Below are 20,875 nucleotides of genomic sequence, written 5' to 3' on the forward strand. Positions count from 1 at the left end.
AAAGCTCTCACACCTCCAGAAAAAACAGCTTAAGCAAGCAAAACCTTCTGTCAGGTACTGCCGGGTGTGGGGTCACAGCAAGAGACAAACACAGACCTAAGGTGGACAACGTTTGCCAGACACTGCTGCCAATGACCAGAACTGCACCAAAAATCAAAACAATAACGTGTCAAATAGAGTGTGTGTGTGTGTCTGTGTCTAAAGATCATTAACCCCAAACATCAAATTAATCTCTTAAATAATTTATAACTGTGGATAATTTGTCAGTTTCCAGCAGTCTATTCACTTTCAATTAAAAGAGATTTCAGAACTCAGACTATCAACGTAGGACACCAAAAAAAAAAAAGGAAGCCAATTCCAATCTAGGAACCAGAATAAGTTCTTTGTGTCCTACTGGTAGATCAATTATCTATTAGAGCTGCTGCTGCTTGAATTTTAATCCACATTAGTTCATAGACCTTGAGCAAATCTGCTGTTACCATATTAAAAAGGGAAAGCACTGGAACAAGAGAAAAAAAAAGGAAAACAAATCAAGCAAAGGGCCAATTAATCAGCCAAATGCTGACAATGGAAAGACAGGCTGCCTACTGCCAGCACACAGGGAGATATGAATTGCACAGATAATTCATTTAAATTCCCTTAAATGTAATAAATCCCACTTGCAATAACTCTAAGATCAGTTTAAATACGTTGCATTGTTACCCTCCTTTCTGGCAGTGCAGGCAAAGAAATGTGCTGCTGTGTGTATATGTGTACATTGTGGAACTATAGATCTATAATACCTATTCTCAGCCTGAATGAACATTTCCAGCCACATTCTAGATGTCAGATACCAGCTGTATGCTCAGCCATTGAAACATCCTGGCTGTGTATTTACTGAAAGAGATGATTTAAAGCAGTACTCCAGTCAGTTTTTTTCTCATTTTGGAAGCTGGCTGATAAATCTTCACACGTAGCTGAAGCATTCAACAACAACAAAAAAAAGATCTTCCATTTTCTGAACCCAAATCCCTGCATCATCATCCCCACTACAGCCCTTCAGCACTAAAATTAAAAGCAGCATGAATATTTAAGTGTTCTGTGATAAGGATGCAGTTGCCAAATCTGCCAGTATACAAAAAAGCAAAGGAAGCCTTAAAATTTCAGTTCAGTGAAACACAGGATGGAAGGGAGGAAGATGTAAAAATAAAAGGGGGAAATTGTCTCCAAATGCTTGCTAGCTATTTCTACTGCCCTAGGAGCTGTGGTTTGAGTGCTCTAAGCTTCCATTTCCTTACAAAGGCAATGTTATTTGGTTGAAATATTTTTCCTGCAGCACACAGTAGTCTCTCCTGGAGACAGGCACAAATACAGCCTAGAGGTAAATGGGGACGTGAGGTGTCTGAACGCTCCACTCAATACTGGCAGCCTACCCCAAATGAAACATTTCAGTTTTGAACCATGTGATACTTGCCTATGGAAAGAAAAGAAGTCTCTAGAAGCCAGGCACATTTTCATTTAGTCTTGATAAAAAATGTGTGACTCTTCTCAGAAAGGTTGCAGTGTTACAGGTTATAATGTTTCTGCTTACACTTTTTTAAATACCCACAGTGCCCTTGGGTCTGTGCCCATGGATGCAGCACATTGCAGCTCTACTGACAGATTCCACTCTGTTATTTGCCATGATCATACAAAATGCAAGCTAACACCAGCACCAGAAATTGAATTTCATGCAGATCTGATGTGGAGAGTTATGGGATGACATAAATCACAGCCAGGCACTGTCTGTGTGTCCCAAGACACCCTCAGTATTCAAACAGATTGCTTTGTTATTCTGAGCTGTTACACTGATTGAAACTTCATCACCCAGTTCTGTGCCTGTGGCAGACTTCACCTTCTGTGCCTGTGGCAGACCTCACCTGCAGATTAATCTCCAGGTGGAAGACTCAGTGCAACGCAGTTGCTGGCACTTCAGTAACTGGTTCCTCTCCTTTGGACTCAACTCTGCCCCAAAGCTCCAGCACAACTGAATAGGATTGGTGTGCTTGCTGGATCTGCTTTCAGCAGGTAAAAAAGCATCAGAGGTCTTGACCACATCTGTTTCTAAAAAGTCCCATGCTGCCATTGCAGAAGTAGAAGCATTCACCCCTATGTCTTGGTTAAACAACAACTTGGTTAATCTCATTCTGCTCATCCGAATTCTCTCCATACTTCCAGCTGAATCCAGCATTTTTACTGCAGCATTCAGGTGCCTCCCAGTGTAACCATGCATTCAAAAACACCATACTTAACAATGTAATCAATGAAAGATGTGATCAAGTTATCACTACATTCAGAACCATGGAATCATTAAGGTTGGAAAAAAACCTCTAAGACGACCAACTGCCAAACCAACATCACCATGCCCACTGAACCATGTCCAGATGTGCCATGTCTGTGTTTTTAACAGCAAGAAGGCCCAATAAATTAATAGCAAATGAGCCTGCTCAGCACAACTCTCTGTCAGATTCCAGTCCTGCTCCACCAGCCTGCAAGGATGAATGCAAAGTTCTCCAAAACAATCTTCTTCACATACAGCTCACTCATTTGAACTGACCGTAGACGTGCATCAGGCGTACTCCACAACCTCTGACTACAGAAACAGGCCTTGCCCTGCTAAAATAACCATAAGAAATACCAAGCTGCATGAAATAATGTTTTACAAAACCAGAGCAGCATCTTTACTGCACACTTACTGGCACCCAGAAGAATTCATGGAGGAGAAACTCATTTATCTACACTGTGAAAATGTTAGACTAAGTCAAAGCCACCTAGCACTCTCCCCAGTCCCTTTTGCAAGGTAAGCAGAAATCAGGCACCATTCCCAAAATGCTGTTTGGATGTAACTACCTGTTTAGGTTAAGAAAACCCTTGAATATCCAGCAGTAAGGAACAGCTCAGGGCTTGTCCAGTTTATAAGTACAGACACTTAGAGACATTCTCCACTGGCTGCTGCCCATTATAAACCAGCCAGAAACTCATGGAAATCTGAAGCAATTTTAAATGATTATGCCTCATACAAAGCAAGCACATTCACTTTCAAATGTAAGCTATAAACCTTCTAAATTCCATTGATTACACAGATTAAACCTTTTACACATCACTAATTGAACAGAGTGGCTACTCAAGCACTGAGAGGTCTATTGTGTAAATACCCATTAAGGAGTTCTGGGAGCTGTTTCTATCCACTGTAGTAACTTCAGCTGAAAGGCTTTATTTCTTTTTATTTTAACAAAATTAGTATCACATGAATGCTTCTGTTCAGATCATCTGTTGTTGAAGCTTCTGTTGTCCACATTCTGTATAGTCTAAAATGGAGAACAGAAATGTCTGCAAGATACAAATGATTCTCCAAGCAAAACAGTTGTCATTTTTTACTTGCTTGTCCATCAGATCTTCAGCATTCCAGTTCCTTTCCTACAGCACTGAGCAAGGTACTGTCACTTATATTTAAGGTAAGTGTTAAGTTAATAAGTTCTGTCCATATTCCCATTAACTCAGCAGGTAACATAAAGGTTTCAAGCTTAAAAGACTGGGATCAATACCAAAATTGGTACTTGGGGAAAGCAAAAGAGCAGAAAGAGCCCAGCTCTGAACAACAGCTCCAAGTGAGGGACAACAGTGCTTAGTGACCAGCAGATCTGGAGAAAACACACAAGAGATTTGGAGAACCTCAGGTATAGCAACATAACTAACTGCTTCTGAAGAGCTCAGCTCTGCATCAGGTGAGAATCAGGCCCAGACTCATTACACAATAAAGAAATCCAAAGCAAATAATAATCCACGTGTAGGGCTGTAAATGGTGACACCAAGAGCTATTTCTGATGGTCTTGAACCACCCAGGCTGTGAGACTCTCCTTTTTCAAACCAACAGATCTGTCTGGAAACAGTTCATCACTATTGAGAATCTACTGCTTTATTTTCTTTTCTGCATAAGATGCTTCATAAGCATAAGAACAAACCCAATTTATTCCCTATCATCAACAGGGTGAACAGCATGGCCCCAATGGGAAAAGGAGCTAGGCTAAGAGAGAAGCTGAATTTGTAATAAATAAACAATGTGATCAAGACCTTTTCAGGGGTTTGTATTTCACCAGAAAAAAAACCCCAAAACATTACAAGTATTTTGTTTTGGGGAAATAAATCTCTCCCTGGGGGGGGAGCTGACACAAAAGTAAATACAGATGAAGATGTGTTGAGGAAAAAAAAAATAGGCTTTTCTAAAGTGCTGTTGTTAAACAGGTGGAGACAGATTCACACCACCCAGCATCAGTGCAAAAAGCTTACCATGTGCCCTCCACTAGAGCAGGAAGTTTACAAGATGAAAGCATTGTGGCATGATTAGCAGGCTGCATATACTTTTTTGTATAGAGTCCACACAAAACAGGATTCTCCTCTGTCCCTTGTCCATCCCACTGAGGTCTGTTTTCCACAAAGGAGTGAAACCTGCCGATGACGTTTTCGATCAAAGCTTGTGCACAAGTAAGTGCATCATCTACCACTGCTGTAGATGACAAGGGCTCCCAGGGAAGATCAGACTGCACTGCCCTGCACATGGCTCCCAGCCAGGTAAAGAAGATATTTTCTTCTTCTGATGTGGGATCTGAAATAATGCCTGAGGCAACAATCAAAGCAGAAGCCAAATTTTTGAAATCCAAGCAAGTCCAACTCTGTCCAACCTGGCAAGCCTAGCTCTGTTTAAACCCACATCAAACTGATACCAGCTCAGGTGATCTCCATGGACAGGCAATCACTGCCAGCCCTCCCAAGCTGCAGAGCTTTAGGAGCCTGCACTAGAGCTCACAGGAGCCTGTAGATGGGCACAAGGGAAGAGAAAGAGTGAAGACACAGAAAGGCAGCAGCATTATGGACAGGAAAGTTCAGACATCCTGCACTGGAGCATCTTGTCTAGCTCCAAGGATGCAAAAGGGTGGCAGAGGTTTGAATCAGTTTTGGTGAAAACTGTCTGCACACTCACTGCAAACTCTGAGTCTTTTCTGCAGGGATGGAGAGCAGCATTCATTACCTTAAAAGTGTTAACTAGAAATCTGATTGTTAAAATTAATTAAAGATGTTTAAAAGCTGGGTTTGACTCACTCTTATGCAATACTAAGGGAAATGAGATCTATTTTAGGACTCTGAAAATGAGGGCAAAACAAATGGCACACACAAACATCTCCTCCAGGCAAGGTCTGGGCCTCACCTATCCCCAGTACGCTCACCTGTTACCTGGGAAACAACCTGGAGATTTGACTTTTCAGCACCAACTCCTCAATTGTTCCTGATGACTGTTTTTTTGCAGTGACAGCTCCCATTTTCACCCCTCCTTCTCCTTTTCTTTAGCATATAAACACATTACAGTACCTTTCACTGCAAAATAACTCACTGTTAACCCACCTCTAGCTTACTGGTTATGCTCAGGCAACAAGATGTCTCCAGCTGCTGCATGACCCATTTTCTCTGCCACCTTCCCAGTCTCCCTGCTCCATGCAAACTGTACTCCCCAGCTTTCAATGCCACAGCTTTCAGCCCTTATTCCCTACTCTCTTCCTACTGAACATCACCCCTGGTGAAGTTCCTTTACATAACTGCACTTCACTGTCATCTCTGCGCTCCACTTGTGTCTTCCACAGCCAATCCTCCAAGATCATCAAGTCCAGCCATCAAGGCAACACCACCTTGCCCAACAAACCATGTCCCAAAATGCCATATCTAAAAGTTTTAACAACACCTCCAGGGATAATGACCCCACCACCTCCCTGGGCAGCCTGTTCCAATGCCTGACCCCTTTTGTCAGTAAAGAAGTTTTTCCTCTCATCCTATCAGTTGTTACTAGGGAGAAAAGACCAACCCCCACCTCACTGTGACCTCCTCTCAGGTAGTTGTAGAGAGCGGTAAGGTCTCCCCTCCCATCATATTACTTGGCTGAAAGCTCACTAACAGCACTAAGCTTAAATCCATTCAGTTTTTACTTTCCCTAGTGTGGCAGTGATCCCCACAAAGCACTCAGCATTATATGTAAAGTCCTGTTCTCCTCTAAAATCATGGCTTCCACTGCAAGACTAATGCTTAACCTTGTCTTCCCAAACACAGTGTTGTGTCTTTACTGGTCTCCTTCCGTGCATTTTGTTGCCTGAAAATTATTTAATTCAAGGCACTGGCTTTTTTGGTCAAGTTGAAGAGTCCAAGGCTGTGAATTTGACTTCATGCTGAAAGGATCAAACTGATGAGAGAAAGGAAAGGAACGCATCTTCCACCAGTAAAAGCAGAGAAGGAAACCAGGCTGACACTATATGGGTGACCATAATTGTGGTCTGTGTGAATCCTAACCAAATCTGACTAAAGCAGGAATGGCTGGAGTTGGAAGAGACATTAAAGAACATCTAGTTCCAACCCCCTGCCATGGGCAGGGACACCTCCTACTAGACCAGGTTGTTCAAAGCCTCATCCAGCCTGGTCTTAAACACTTGCAGGTATGAGGAGCCCTCAACCTCCCTGGGCAATCTGTTCCAGTCTCTCACCACCCTCACAGTAAAGAACTTCTTCCTAATGTCCAATCTAAATCTCCCCTGCTCTAGTTTCAAACCACCGCCCCTTGCCCTACCTCCTCTTTAGTTTTTCTCGTGTCTTCAAAAGAAAATTAAGCTTCTCAGCAAGGAGGGGTGAGAAGCAAGCAACACCTAGCCCAGTGTGATGCACTTGCAGGAAAAAACAATCAGTGTGAATCCATCTGCTTTGCAGCAAAACATGTCTCCTGCAATACAATTATGTGAATCCAAGCAGATTATGCCCGAGGTTTGCCGCAGAACATGGAACAAAACAAGCTATCCTAAACCAGCCTCCCCATCAGCCTGTGACTGATGCAAGCACAAGAATGCCAAATAAAAGGCTGAACAGCGTGCCAGGGCTCTACTCACTCCATCCAGCCCTACCTCAGGAAGAGGGACAGATGGCTCCAGTGACTCAGAAGAATGCCAAAAGGCTCCTGTCTCACAGCAGTAACCTATGTCCCAGCCCTGTGACAGTCAGTCAGCCATGCAAATGGTATTTTTCAAGGGCATAATTGTGAACGTGGTGCTGGTAGGAAAACTAGACAGAGTGCTCCCAGGGACAACATCTCTTTTTGTGACCTGATCAAAGATAATTCTGTCCTGCAGGTTCACCAGTGTGGGCCTGCATGTGGAAAGGCATAACCTTGGAGGGGGGGGGAAAGTGCTTAGCAACATAAATTACAGCTTAGTGTCCTACTTTTGACTAACTTAAAATTGTCAAAAACCTTTCCAGGAAGGAGAAGCCTGAGGGAAAGCATAAAAGCTTTGTGAACAAGACTTTATGACTTTAAAAGAAATCAATCTCAACTTTAAAATCTGGGTGTTTTTTGTTTGGTTGGTTTGGATTATAAAACAATCCAAAAATCAGGCAGCAGCCAGGACTGATTTAGGACAAGGAAACAGGACACAGAGCCTTGGTAGACCAAGACCTGGGCAGAAATGAAGTGCTGAGAAGAACTGTGCCAGTAACAGCTATAGTGATGGCATTCTTTGAGTCACAATACTGTAAGCATGTTAAGGTTCATGGGGAAGAAGAATTTTATCTTATTACAAAGCATAGCACAGAGTAAGAGTTAGACATTGACCCAAAAGAGTATTTTGGGTGGTTGGTACACAATGAAAGTTTTAGATGACACCTTTATGTCCCTTAATAGTGACACAGGTATTTCTTCCAATCTCAGGTCAGTGCACCAAACACTGAGGGGCCTGTCAGTCACAATCCAGTTTCTATTTGCCCCCCCAACCTGGAACTGTTTCTCAAAAGACCCTCCTAATCCACCCTGCTTCACACAGACCCCAAAATACTCTGCCCTCAGTCCCCTTCTCTTCTCCACAGGTGTGTCAGCCTTAGTGTGAGCTCAAACATAATCTCTGTGCTGGCAGCTCACATGGAGACTTCTCCAGTGCCCTTCTGTACAATAACATTAAATCACAGCTTGTTGCTCTGAAAGATGTCCAGCTAAGTCTAATACAGCTAAAAGAAGAGAAGCTAAACTTGCCACCCCTTATCTCCATTCTCAGACACTGTGCAGAGCAGAGCTGAGACAAGCCATTCATCACATTCAGGCTCTAGTGTCATCTTTGATTTTGAACTCTCTCAGGCCCCATTCATCTCATCTCATCTCTGTTTACATCCTGGAAATTTTTCTTTCATGGTGCTGCTTAGAAGATACACAGGGCAGGGAAAGTGTGCTCATCAACGCACCAAATTAGCTCTGCTTCCAAAAACACAGGGGCATGCCTTTTCTTTTTGGACCAGGGAAGACATCAGTGCTGTAAATGCATGGGGATTTGATCTCAGCCCTCATGTCTGCCTTCCTAGTCTGTGATTTAATGAAAGATTCAAGACTAGCTTATGAAAGTTCACCACGGCAACTGCTGATGTCATTGGGAACTTGGACTCCCAGTTGAGGCTTGAAGAAAGATGAGGGCCATATTGATAATTGACAATATTTCTGACATTATTCACCTAGCTAATTAAACCACAACTTCACACCACTGCATATGCTCAAAACTGAAAATGTAGCACCATTAATATGCCTAGCTATTGCTGTTATATAAATGTATCCCACAGAAACTCACTGTTCAGGGAAAACACAGATTATTTACTCTTTTCCCATTCAGCAGCATAAACCCCAGAATTATTCATGCAGCTGTTTCCTGATGCCATGCCTTTGATTATTCAAGTGAAAGAAATATGTGCATTCTTCCTCAGCAAATGAACCCAAGCACTGTATCCCACATGCCATAAAATGCAGTAAAGTTTTTATTCATTTAATTGCAAGCACATGTAAGCATTGAAGGAAAAAAAACAACCCACAGGTTACTAACTTGGGCAGCTTTGTAAAGGCACAAGTGGTGATTCTCTCCCTCCCTGTGTTTGCCTTCTTTGTTGTTTTTTTTTAAGAAGAGGTAAACATTTTCAGTATGTACAAACACAAGAACAAAAAGAACATTTAAAGCCACCAAAGTGTACATGCATCCCCCTCTTGCCTCTTTCTGAGGCAAGCTACTGCTAAAAAGCCTTTATGGTAGTTTGGTGCTTACTCTGCCTTCCTAAAGCAACCCAAAAGCTGTCTACTGAAGGCAGTCAGCCCCATGGCATGGAAATACCCATATCAAAGAGAACACCTGCCACACACACAAAACCAACATTGTCAGGGATGGAGCATGAGGGGTTGTTCAGGACTTCAGCAGATATCTTGAGGAAAAAAATGCAATCATAGGAAAAAGCCAAGATTCATTACACAGCTTTGAGAAACACAGCAATGAGTACAAACAGTTCTGCTCTGTGCAGCTACTATGATTACAAGTATTTGGATGACAGGAATGAGAATGGAGGTAGATGGATCATCTTCTCCCTGCATTTAAGTGAAAGCCCTGAGCCCTGGCACTGCTCCCGAGTCCTGGACACACAGCCAAGAGGCTGTGCAGTTTGTGGCTGCCATCCTCAGGGAAGGACATTAGAGCTGATTACCACAAAGTATAAGGTTGTCAAAGGGGACTCCTTAAAAGTCACCATATGAAAGTAAACCGATTCATCAAGATTTAATGGGACAGAATATCAACAGGATGAAGGAGCAAATACATAGCAAGGTTCACCTTGCAAGTAGATATTGCTCAGTTTGGTTTCATTCCTACAACATAAAGCAAGAACAGACATGGTCCAAGCTGTTTCCATGGATCATCAAATAGATGCATTCTTAATTGGCTTTCCATGCAGCTCTCTTTAAAGGCTACTTTCATTTGGTGCTGCATTGATTTTCTCTGAAATTTCCTCCTATCACAGCTACCCTGATCAATTAGTGTGCTATAAATAGAGCGGTCAGATTCCTTTCGCTGGTCTCATTAAACTGCACCCCTGCTGAATTTCTGTGGAGAACAGAATTGGATCATACTGATAGCAATAGGATGAAGATGCCATCAGGTTTTCCAGAGAAAATCAATTGCTCAATATTCCTATCAGAAACCTTTGAAAAGCATGACCCAGTGGAACTGGGCTGATACTCAAAACATACATCACACTTTGCTTTTAATTCTGCATCATTAAAACCCCAGAAGATAAAGGATGGGAAAGTTAAGTGACAAAGGGGCTCAGCCAGTTCCTCACTGATACATAATCCCTCATCAGTCCTAACCATCTCATTGTATCCCCTCATAATTGGCCCCCTGTACTCAGCACTGCTGAGGCCACACCTTGAGTGTGGGTTCAATTTTGGGGCACTCACTACAAGAAGGACATTGAGGCATTGGAGTAGGTCCAGAGAAGGGCAACAAAGTGATGAAGAGTCTGGAGAACAGGGCTGGTGAGGTGCAGCTGAGGGACCTGAGGTTGTTTAGTCTGGAGAAGGCTGAAGAGAGACCTTCTCACTCTCTCAACTCCCTGAAAAGAGGTTGAAGCCAGGTGAGGGTTGGTCTCTTCTCCCAAGTAATAAGTGGTAGAACAAAAGGAAATAGCCTGAGTTGCACCAGGGAAATGGGTTAGATTGAATGTGAGAAGATATTTCACCTAAAGGTTTCTCAAACCCTGGAACAGGCTGCCCAGGGAGGTGGTTGAATCTCCATCCCTGAAGGTGTTTCAAAGAGGCGGCGATGTGGTACTGAGGGACACAATTTAGCACCAGACTTGGTAGAGTTAGAGAATGCTTGAACAGGATGATCTTAAAGGTCTTTTCCAACCAAACAATTTTATGATTCTACAATCCACTTCAGACCTCAAGGACTGGCTGTACCTTATGGGAAGAATGCTGGAGGACTACCAGTACTTGATGATTTATCCTAGATCCTTCATACTTCCCATGGTGGCTTTCAGCCAGAAGATGCAGTGCTTTCAGTCAAAGACTTTAGCACAGGATGAAGGCATCTCCCAGCTAAATGAAGATTCTGTGGGTAATAAGACACATTCAGTGCACTACCAAGTAAAAATTAGTGACAACACTAGTTTAAACACAGCTTTAAGAATGCCCTCTCCTGAATCACAGCAGAACCACTTTCTCCTTCTAGAAGATGTTTTCAGTGGGGAAAGCACAGGCAGCTAAGATCTAGTTCTTCTCAGACAGAAAGCCCATCCTAAAATGACTCTAACAGATGTAACAGATTCTTAAGATCCAACTTAAAAGAACAAGAAATCACAAACACATTTGAGAATACAGTCTTTGATCACTTATTAAAGACTGCATTTTCCAGTGCCACATTCAGTCCCATGAAATAAGGGGGCTGGATACACATCTTATAGTCAGAACTCAAGAGATATACTCTAAGGGATTATACTATACTGTCCCTATACTTTGAGGGACAACAATAAATGTAACCCATGAGAACACAGCCAGAACTCTTCTGAGTGAGATGCTGACATGCCACTTTCTCAGTGTCAGGCACTGGAGTTAAACTTGGGTTTGGGGATGGAATGTACCTTCCAATTTCCACCAAGTGGCTGCACTTCAGGCTTCAGCACATATCCATGTTTGGGTATTACTTATGTATAGGCAAAACATTAGTGCTCAATCCTTTTCAATTATAGAAAACCCTGGAAAAGATAGGCCATACCTTGAGTCCTGTGTCCAGTTCTGGGGCCCTCAATTTAAGAAGGATATTGAGACACTTGAGTGTGTCCAGAGAAGAGCAGCGAGGGTGAGGAGAGGTCTCGAGCACAGCCCTGGGAGGAGAGGCTGAGGGAGCTGGGGTTGTTCAGCCTGGAGAAGAGGAGGCTCAGGGGAGACCTTATTGCTCTCTACAACTACCTGAAGGGTGGTTGTAGCCAGGAGGAGGTTGGTCTCTTCTCCCAGGCAACCAGCAGCAGAACAAGAGGACAGTCTCAAGCTGCACCAGGGGAGGTTTAGGCTGGAGATGAGGAGAAAGTTCTTCATAGAGAGAGTTGTTAGCCATTGGAATGTGCTGCCCAGGGAGGTGGTGGAGTCACCATCCCTGGAGGTATTCAAGAGGGGATTGGACATGGCACTTGGTGCCATGGTTTAGTTAGTCATGAGGTGTTGAGTGGCAGGTTGGACTTGATGACCTCTGAGGTCTCTTCCAAACTTGTTGATTCTACAACTCTATGATTCCCAGTCATAGACACTAGAAATGGCTTTTAAGAACTTTGATCTTTGCAAAAATATGCAGGAAACGACTGGGGAGAGATGCATTTTTCCTGGGGTTTTGGGGTAATCTTTTGGGAAAAAAGAAACACATATTATCCAAGTTGGACCATGATGTTTTAAGGAGTTTGTGCTTCAATTTTTCTTAAGAAATACAAATTCCTTCATGTGCTATAAATGCAAACTTTCCATTCCTGAGCTGCTTTAAATCAGCAGAGTAGCACTTGCAGGACTGAATTGTCTTAAATTTTTCTTATGATCATGAAATATGAGATGAGAGAAACCATCACCAGCTACATAATTTCACATTTATATGGTGCTTTCTCCTAAAGGATTCCCCCCTGTCTCTTTTTCAACATTAGTGAAATATCACAGCAGTGGTTTTCCTGCACTTATACCCAAAGTCCAAAGTCTGCTTTTAACCAAAGTCAAACTGGATTCATGAGATCAAACTGGATTCATGAGATCAACACTTGCTTGAGGAATATAAAGAAAACTCACCAAAAAAACACATTACACTGTATTGTTTGGAAGAAAGGGCTTAGCTGATGTGAAAGGCACTGTGTGCAAAGGCAGTTTGTACTGATGACAATGAGAGAAGGCCAACAGAAAGCACAGCCTAATAAGATCACAGAGGATTTATGAGCATCACAGAAAACAAAGACCAGACTGATCTCACAAAATAGTTCCAAAAATGAACCAGCATGTAGCTTTTTTGAGGTAAACCTGAAAGATGTGTTTAGAAAATGGTCTGCTAACACAGGTGATTTGGATAGTATCAGAAAAAGTAAATTTGAGCTCCCCAGATAAAGAGAATCCCTCTGATTTTCACATCTCACCATCTGCAGCAGCAAACGAGACAGGAAGAATGTCTCCAATCTGGTTTGCAAATCATTGCTGCTGTAGATAGACACTCCATCAAACAATTCCTTTCTTTGTGTTACTGAGAGTAACACATCAATTCCTGCCTGCTCTGGAGCCAGGTGAAATAGCAAAGGGTTTTACAGGAGGTGACATTTTGAAATAGAACAATCAGGATTAATGATGAGAGAAAATGTGAAGAACAAGAAGTCACAAAACATTTCCAAAGAAATGTGCCAAACCTGCCTTCAAAACATTAAACTGTGTGAAATGCTAGAAAATACAATGCATGAGATAATCTTGCTTAGCAGGAAGGTGAACTATGATCTTAAAGCATCTGAAACTTCTGCCTTTGACATTACAAAGCCTGAGATCGCCTAAGGAGTCTAACATGAGCTTCATGCGCCATGCAGGTGACAGGTTCAGGAGCATGACATCAGAACACTGAGACCAAAAAAAAAACCCAAACAAAACACATCGGTGAAGACTGGTGCAAAGTAAGGCAATGTCAACAGCAGTGGCAGGGACAACTGGGGAAACCGTAGAACTGGAGCAAAGGCTGCTCAGAGGGAAAAGGGCAGGAGGAACAGGCACAAGTCTGTGCCAGACAGATCAAAGCACTTGAACAAAAGCCAAGATCCCCACAACTAATCACACTTTGCTTACAGCAAATATCTGCAAAACACTGGCAAAGTGCCCACTCTCTTTCTCATGCATGTTCACATGGAGGATGACGACCTACTGCAGGCACTGACTCCACTAGTTTCAGTGGCAGCGTTTGGGTGATGGATTTTTAACTCCATTAAGCATCCCTGCAGATTGCAGTGAGATGCTACACGGCAGAGTTTCTGAGGGCGAAAGGGGAGTTCAGTTTACTATTTCTTACCATTTGTTTCAAAGAGGTGGCAGCCTACATGATGTTACATGCATTCAAAGAGCACCTAATAAGGAGCAACAAATTCAAGCCACGCTAGAGTTCAAGCTCCTGGCTTGGAGGGTTCAGGATCAAGACTTCAGAAGTCTTGAATCCTCCTGATCAAAAATAAATAGTAGCTGGATTCCAAACATATAAAAGGAGACTGAAAAAAAATCAGACCATGACCTGTCACAGTGGGCATCTCAAATTAGCAGACACTTTTAAGAGTAACCTTTCAGTGGAAACAAACAAACAAACCAAAAAAACACCAAACAAACCAACCAAAAAAAAACCCCCACCACATAGTGTCCTCTCATCTTAAAAGCACATATGTGAGAACAAATAAATTATCATTTGAAAGGCATCCAACGATTTTTTATTGATGAGCATCATAAAAGAATCTGGCAAGGCAATTAATTATTCTGTCTTCAGATAACAGCTGGGACCACGCTGAACAAAGCCTGTGTCTACGCAGCCATGCCTGCAAGCAACTGAACTCGAGCTCCAGCCTTTCTCAACTGGCAGGTTAAGCCCATCCAGGCAGCAGATGAGACTCTAAAACTAGCAATCATTTCCAGTCCACCCTGTTTCCACAGTAAAGTGCTGGCAAGCCTTTCTGATTACCTTTTTAAACACAGAGAAGAACAAATACATGCACACTCTTATAAAATAACTAACGTTCCCCTTAGGAAAAAATATCCTATTCCTCTGCTGCTACAGAACATGAAATGCACTGGTAAGAAACTGTGCTGCTTACAAGCTCAATCACTCAGTTTCTAGGCTGGTCCTGGGCCCAGGGTACTCTAACATTCACAAACAGATTAATTTGTTGATTAAAAAAAAAAAGAATGAAAGCAGCTACATGGTAGAATAGAATAGAATAGAATAGAATAGAATAGAATAGAATAGAATAGAATAGAATAGAATAGAATGGAATAGAATAGAATAGAATGGAATGGAGTAGAGTAGAGTAGAGTAGAGTAGAGTAGAGTAGAGTAGAGTAGAGTAGAGTAGAGTAGAGTAGAGTAGAGTAGAGTAGAATAGACCAGGTTGGAAGAGACCTTCAAGCCCCTTCCCCCCCCCCCCCCCCCCCCCCCCCCCAAAAGCAGAAGATGCTCCCATTAAAAGCTTGAACCTGTTATTGCACCATGGTTTAGTTGATTAGATGGTGCTGGGTGATAGGTTGGACTTGATGAGCTTGAAGGTATTTTCCAACCTGGTTAATTCTATTATTTCTATTCTATTCTATTCTATTCTATTCTATTCTATTCTTCAATATCCTCCCAAGCACTATGTGAAGTGTCAGGAGCCTGATCTGAAAAACTGGTGGAAAACTCCAGGCTTTTTATGGTTTTAAGTTTGGATGCAAAGATATTTCATTATTTTTTTTCCTCTGGTGGTTTGCTGCCCACTGATACTCATTGCCAGTACTGAGTAATTATTCCTTAAGCTCATTATTAATAATCTCATGCACTGCACAGAGCTTGTGACCATGTAATTACATGAAGTCAAAACACTGTTTTCAGTGGCATCTTTACTTCTGGATATTTCTGACTTACAAATTCTTGACCCAACAACTTGCTGATTGAATAGATGCAGTCCAGAACTACTATGTGACAAAATTTACATGCTGTCTGTGATTATCTAAATGAAAAGGTGAAGCAACCATGATGGTAAAGGAAGATAATAATAATTCTTCACTGAAAGAGTGGTCAGGCATTGGAACAGGGAATTGGTGGAGTCACCATCCCTGGAGGTGTTCAGACACATAGAAATGGCATTCAGGACACAGTTTAGCAGGCATGGTGGTGCTGGGCTGATAGTTGGACTTGATGATTTTAGAGGTCTTTTCCAACCTTCATGATTCTAGGATTCAGTGATTCAGATAAGATTCCCTGCAAGATGCTGATGAAGCCCACGCTTAAAGAAAATGGAGATACTGAGTCCTGTGCATGATGCTACATGCTCTGCTCTCCTGTACTTCAACCTTACACTGCTGCAGCAAATCTGATTTAGGATATTGTCCTTATAACCCCTGAGAACAGCTGTTTGAAAGATGCTTTGGATAGCAACAAGCTATCCAAAGTAGCTGCAAGCATTGCTGTCTTCAAGTTCTTTCCAGCTTGCTTTTACATTCACAGTAACAAGTTTGTTCTAGCTGATGAAGCCTTCCTTTGATGCAAATAAAAAGTCACAGTCAGCTGAAAGACCTGCCTTGTCCCACTCAACACTACGGCTCTCTCTTCCTGTGAACATCCTCAACCAAAAGCAAGAAACTTCTGTCCTCTGCAGCAATGCTAACTGTCCACATATGTTTAGCTCCCAGTTTAAATGTGCAGCCTCTCTTTTTTCCCCCATTTTTTTACCTAGAGGGAAAGTTTTTATATTGAGCCACCAGTAACTCCCCAGTTTCACTAAGTGACCAGTTGCACCTGAGTGATAACATGCAAAGCAAATCTGTCATGTATGCAAATACTATTATGAGCTAAACAGAAATCAAGGATTTAAGAAGGATTCAGTGCTCCAGGCTTTAGAATCCTAAATATCAATTAATCAGTTAAAGAGTGTTATGCATACTCACAACTTTCCCTTTTGCAAAGCTCACTTATAATTACCTCCAAAGCAGTCTGTCAGAGTTAAGAATAAACTCTTTCAAGATCATTTTCAAATTGAATTTTTGGTCTTTGGTGTTGTTTTAACCTGCTTTGTGAAAATAATGCTCTCCTGATACTCAATAAAATGTTCATATAGGCAGTTATAAAAGGACTATCACAAAGAATCATATGCAGAATCTTGGTGCTTGGGCAAAAGAGGCTGCGGGAGCATCAGGAGCAGTAAAATCAAAGAAAGGTTATTAAAAGGGGAGAAAGGGGACTGTGTGTTGGAAAATACCTTTAAGATCATCAAGTCCAATTTTTAACCTAGCACTGTCAAGTCCAGCACTAAAGCATGTCCCTAAACACCCATGACTTAATGAAGTCAATTAAGAAGAACCTGTTCTGGCAGGAGAGTTGGATTAGATGGTCTCCAGAGGTCCCTTCCAACTCGGCACTCTGTGATTCTGTGAAGTCCCACCAGAAGTCCCATTTTACCTCATACCCTGTCCTTAACAGAGGCCAAAAAATAAGAGCCTAGAGCAGATGCCACGTGGACAGCATATGTGTTAATTCCATTCAGCATTCACCTCATCTCCACCTAAGCACAACCCAAGGAATAATGAACTTTGCTGTGGTTTTTACCTGTTTAGTAATCCTCAGTTCACTTCTCTTCCACAAACTCAATCCATTTTCCCTGAGCACAACTACACTTCAGAATTTTCCACAGCAAAGAGCTCCACAGATTACTCTGATATTGCACAAAGGATCACTCTGTCATGTAGAGCCAGGCCTCTTGCTAGTATCATCTGATGATGCCTGTTTCTTAAAACAGAGGTAACAAAACATTTGCAGCTTGCCTGCTCCCTCCAGCTACCCATCACCTTCTTTGCATCCTGGTCTGACCTCGTAAGGGTCCCTGTTTTAAGCAACTGGACTTGTTGATCTCCTGAAGTCTCTTCCAACCTGAATTATTTTATGGATGCCTGTAGGTTCCCTCCACAGCTTTAATTCTTCCATTCAGAAGAATCCCAGCCAGTTTAGCTGTTCTTTATACACACATCAGCTAGAATAGAATAGAATAGAATAGAATAGAATAGAATAGAATAGAATAGACCAGACCAGGCTGGAAGAGACCTTCATCTTTGGGGGTTTTTTGATCTTCAGTCCTACAGCAGTTTTTCTGAGAGAGCAAATCAGAATCATCCACAACATTCAAGATGGAAGTGATGACACAGGTTTCTGCAGTGGCTTGACCATTCTTTTCTCTGTTCTTTTCCTACACTTCCTAACATTCAGTCAAATTCAAGTCACTCAGGTGTTGCACCATACAATGCTGTACCACTCCCTGCTTTCAGGAATCCAGCTGCTGAGTAAGATGAGATCCCAAAATCTAACAATCAGCCCAAAATCAGTGCTTGGCTACAGAAATCAATGAATGAGGAGAAGTGGACTCCTAAAGACTGCGATTCACAAGCACCTATACATTGGATGCTCTGGAGAGAGCAACACAAAGTGCTGAAGTCATGGCATTGGTTTCAGCCCCACCACACAGTGTTTTCCTTTTTCTCTACGCTCTTAGGTACTCTTAGGCAACTAATCCAGACAGACCCTTCTCAGAATATAAGGAGTATTACATGTAGCATTTGCTTATGTTCTTATTCTTCACTATAGAAGGTGTAGGAACTCTTAAGTGCAAATCCTTATTCCCACAGAAGAGAAGCAATATAAAAGCTGTAGCCATCAGCATCCACAGGGAAAAGCATTGCTCTTTTTTTCCCAAAAGCACAAGGCCAGTGTATGGGCTGGGACTGATGTATCAGAAGTCTCAGCCAAGTGCCCCAGTATCCACAGGTGGCTTTTGCTTCTTGCCCATTTGATCTAAAAATCAACACTGACCTCCACTGCACCCACTGGTTGGTACAGCACTGTTGGGATGGATACACTGGAAATTCACATTAATGTACAGATAATCACTGCCCTTTAACCTTAAAAATCCCATGGCCAAAGAGCTCTTTTCTTGCAAACAACTGCCTAGAAGGTTGTTCTCATACACACAAGTCAGTTGGGGCATGCTTCTTTTCATACTCCTCTGTAATATATACATATATGTGCAGACAGAGTGTATAGCAGAACTTCTTTTCAGTAGAAACCTGTATATGTTTGCTTATCTCCCTTTCAAAAGCAATTTCCTCAAAAATAAGCAGTTGTGAAGAACCTAGAAATGCCACAGCTTGTGATCAACTCTCTTTGGTACCTACCATATTGAATATTCCGCTCACTGAGGAACCTAAGCAAATATAACGCAAATTCAGTAGATTTCATTCAGGAGGCAAAGGGATTTGGCTAACCTCAAATTCGGTGGTCACTAATCCCACTTTCCTTGTCCCTTTCCACCCAAGTAACACAAATACTTAAATTCCCCAAATGGTAGAGTTCAGCACCTGGAGCCCTGTTAAATCTTATAAGCCAAAATAAATTCCCTTTCTCTGATTAAACAAAGAGCATGTACAAAGATCATAAATAAACAGTGTGTGAGAGTTGCTCTTTCTCGTACCATCTGACTAAGCACTTTTTACTTTGACATCATTCAGAATGATGTTTCTGCTAGGCAGTTTTGTCCAAGAGAAAAGAAAAGTCAGTCCCCCTTGATGCTAACAGAATGTAACATTGCAGACAAGAAATCTTGCAAGAAGGTGCAAATAAACCTGTGCTGTCCCCAGGGTCTCTCTGCACCATCTTTCCATCACACTTCCCTCTGATTTCCTTTCTGATCACAATCATTTTTGAAGTGAGGTTTTTCCCTCCAAAATGCTCAGTAAAGGTATTTTTAGTCTTTCCTATTGATTCTAATACATATTTACATTAAAAAAAAAGTCTAAGTAGAAGGGAAAAAAATAAATGAAATATAAGCAAATCCCTAGGTGGCATAACTAAGAAAATATAACTGGAGACTCAGTCAGTTTTGCTAGTGTAAGAATTTTAGCCCTCATTCCCTCAGTGGTTCTTCACAGAAAATTAAATACTGTATTATAAGAGCTCAACTAATTTATTCCTTCAACACACTTGTGCTAAAAGGCCTTGTAAAAGTTGCTGCTTACAGATAACAATACCTGTCACAGATTAGGACAGAGTCCTTGCGCCTTGGGAGAGTTCTAGCCCTCATTTGCCATTCCAGTGCCTTCTCATTCCCTCTCCTGGAGCATTTCATGCCCAGTTTTACATCTGTACAGTCAACAGGACTGCAGACAATGAGCACAAAATGATGCCCTGGATGCTGGCCACCATTAGACTTGGGATATTTGAATACAGATCTGGAGGCAGAGGTGTATTAAGCCTATGGGCTTCACTTCAACCCAGTAATGAACCAAGTAATGGCAGGAGAGCAAAGAGTCTCAGAGCCCACCTCAGGTTTGGTAGATCATTGCTCCTGTTTTCAGATGCAATTATCCACTGCAGCTATCTTCAAAATAATTACCTCTGATCAAGTCCAAGAAGAAACATCATTTAAGACCTGAGACTACTAAGGTATCTCTTCATTTTCTAAACAAGAGGACAACAGCTAGCTTTGAAAAACAGCACACACACACACACACACAAAAGAAAGAAAGAACTTTGAAAGCAATCAAAGGAACTGCAGCACTGCTAAAGTACAGATCTGATGTAGTTCTCAAGACCATGGAATCACACCAACATACAACAAAACAAGAATTGAGATCTTTGCCTCCTGACTGTCACTCCCATTCTGTGTGCAACAGCAGGCTGAATAAGCCATTTCAAGATCTAAATCAAAACTCCATACTCCTGGTGTACAAGTTTCTTCAAAAAATAGCAATATCAAAGCAAAGAAAGTTCACAGATAAGGCTGTTATTTTGCTTTATGAGCAATAAAAATGTATAAATTAGAAACACATCACAGCAAAACAAGAATATATGTCCTTGTAAAGGCAAGGCACACCACCACAGGAGTGAATTACTGATATTTTAAGATAGCAACTCAAGCTTGCACTGCAAACTACTTTACAGATTCTAGTTTTTCATTTTCATTAAAGATCACAGGAGACAGCCAAGAGTTATGTAGTATCCTTTCCACCAATGCGCCTGTACCATGTAAAGTGCATTCACAATGAGCAAAAGGAAATTTAAATCACTGTATACTCAGCCCCAGAAGACGCTGCTCAGATTAATCCTGGCCCAACAAAAGAGCCAAGCACATGCTGAACTTTGAGCAAACGGCTCCAGCTAACTGTCTAACCAGAGTGCCCCACACTGTTCAGGGCAGTTGATGTAGAGCCTGTCTCCAATGGAATCAATAAAAAACTCCAACCTGTCATGGCAGGA

The 20,875-nt window shown here is 41.9% G+C and overlaps 1 protein-coding gene across 1 annotated transcript in view; it reads right to left on the bottom strand.

Moving 5' to 3' along the window:
- Positions 1-20,875, bottom strand: part of CLVS2 (clavesin 2) — a 56,922-nt gene that overhangs the window by 22,642 nt on the left and 13,405 nt on the right. The gene's annotated exons all lie outside the window — the stretch shown is intronic.

This window comes from Dryobates pubescens, chromosome 28 (genome assembly GCF_014839835.1).
Source record: "Dryobates pubescens isolate bDryPub1 chromosome 28, bDryPub1.pri, whole genome shotgun sequence".
NCBI classification, from domain to species: domain Eukaryota; kingdom Metazoa; phylum Chordata; class Aves; order Piciformes; family Picidae; genus Dryobates; species Dryobates pubescens.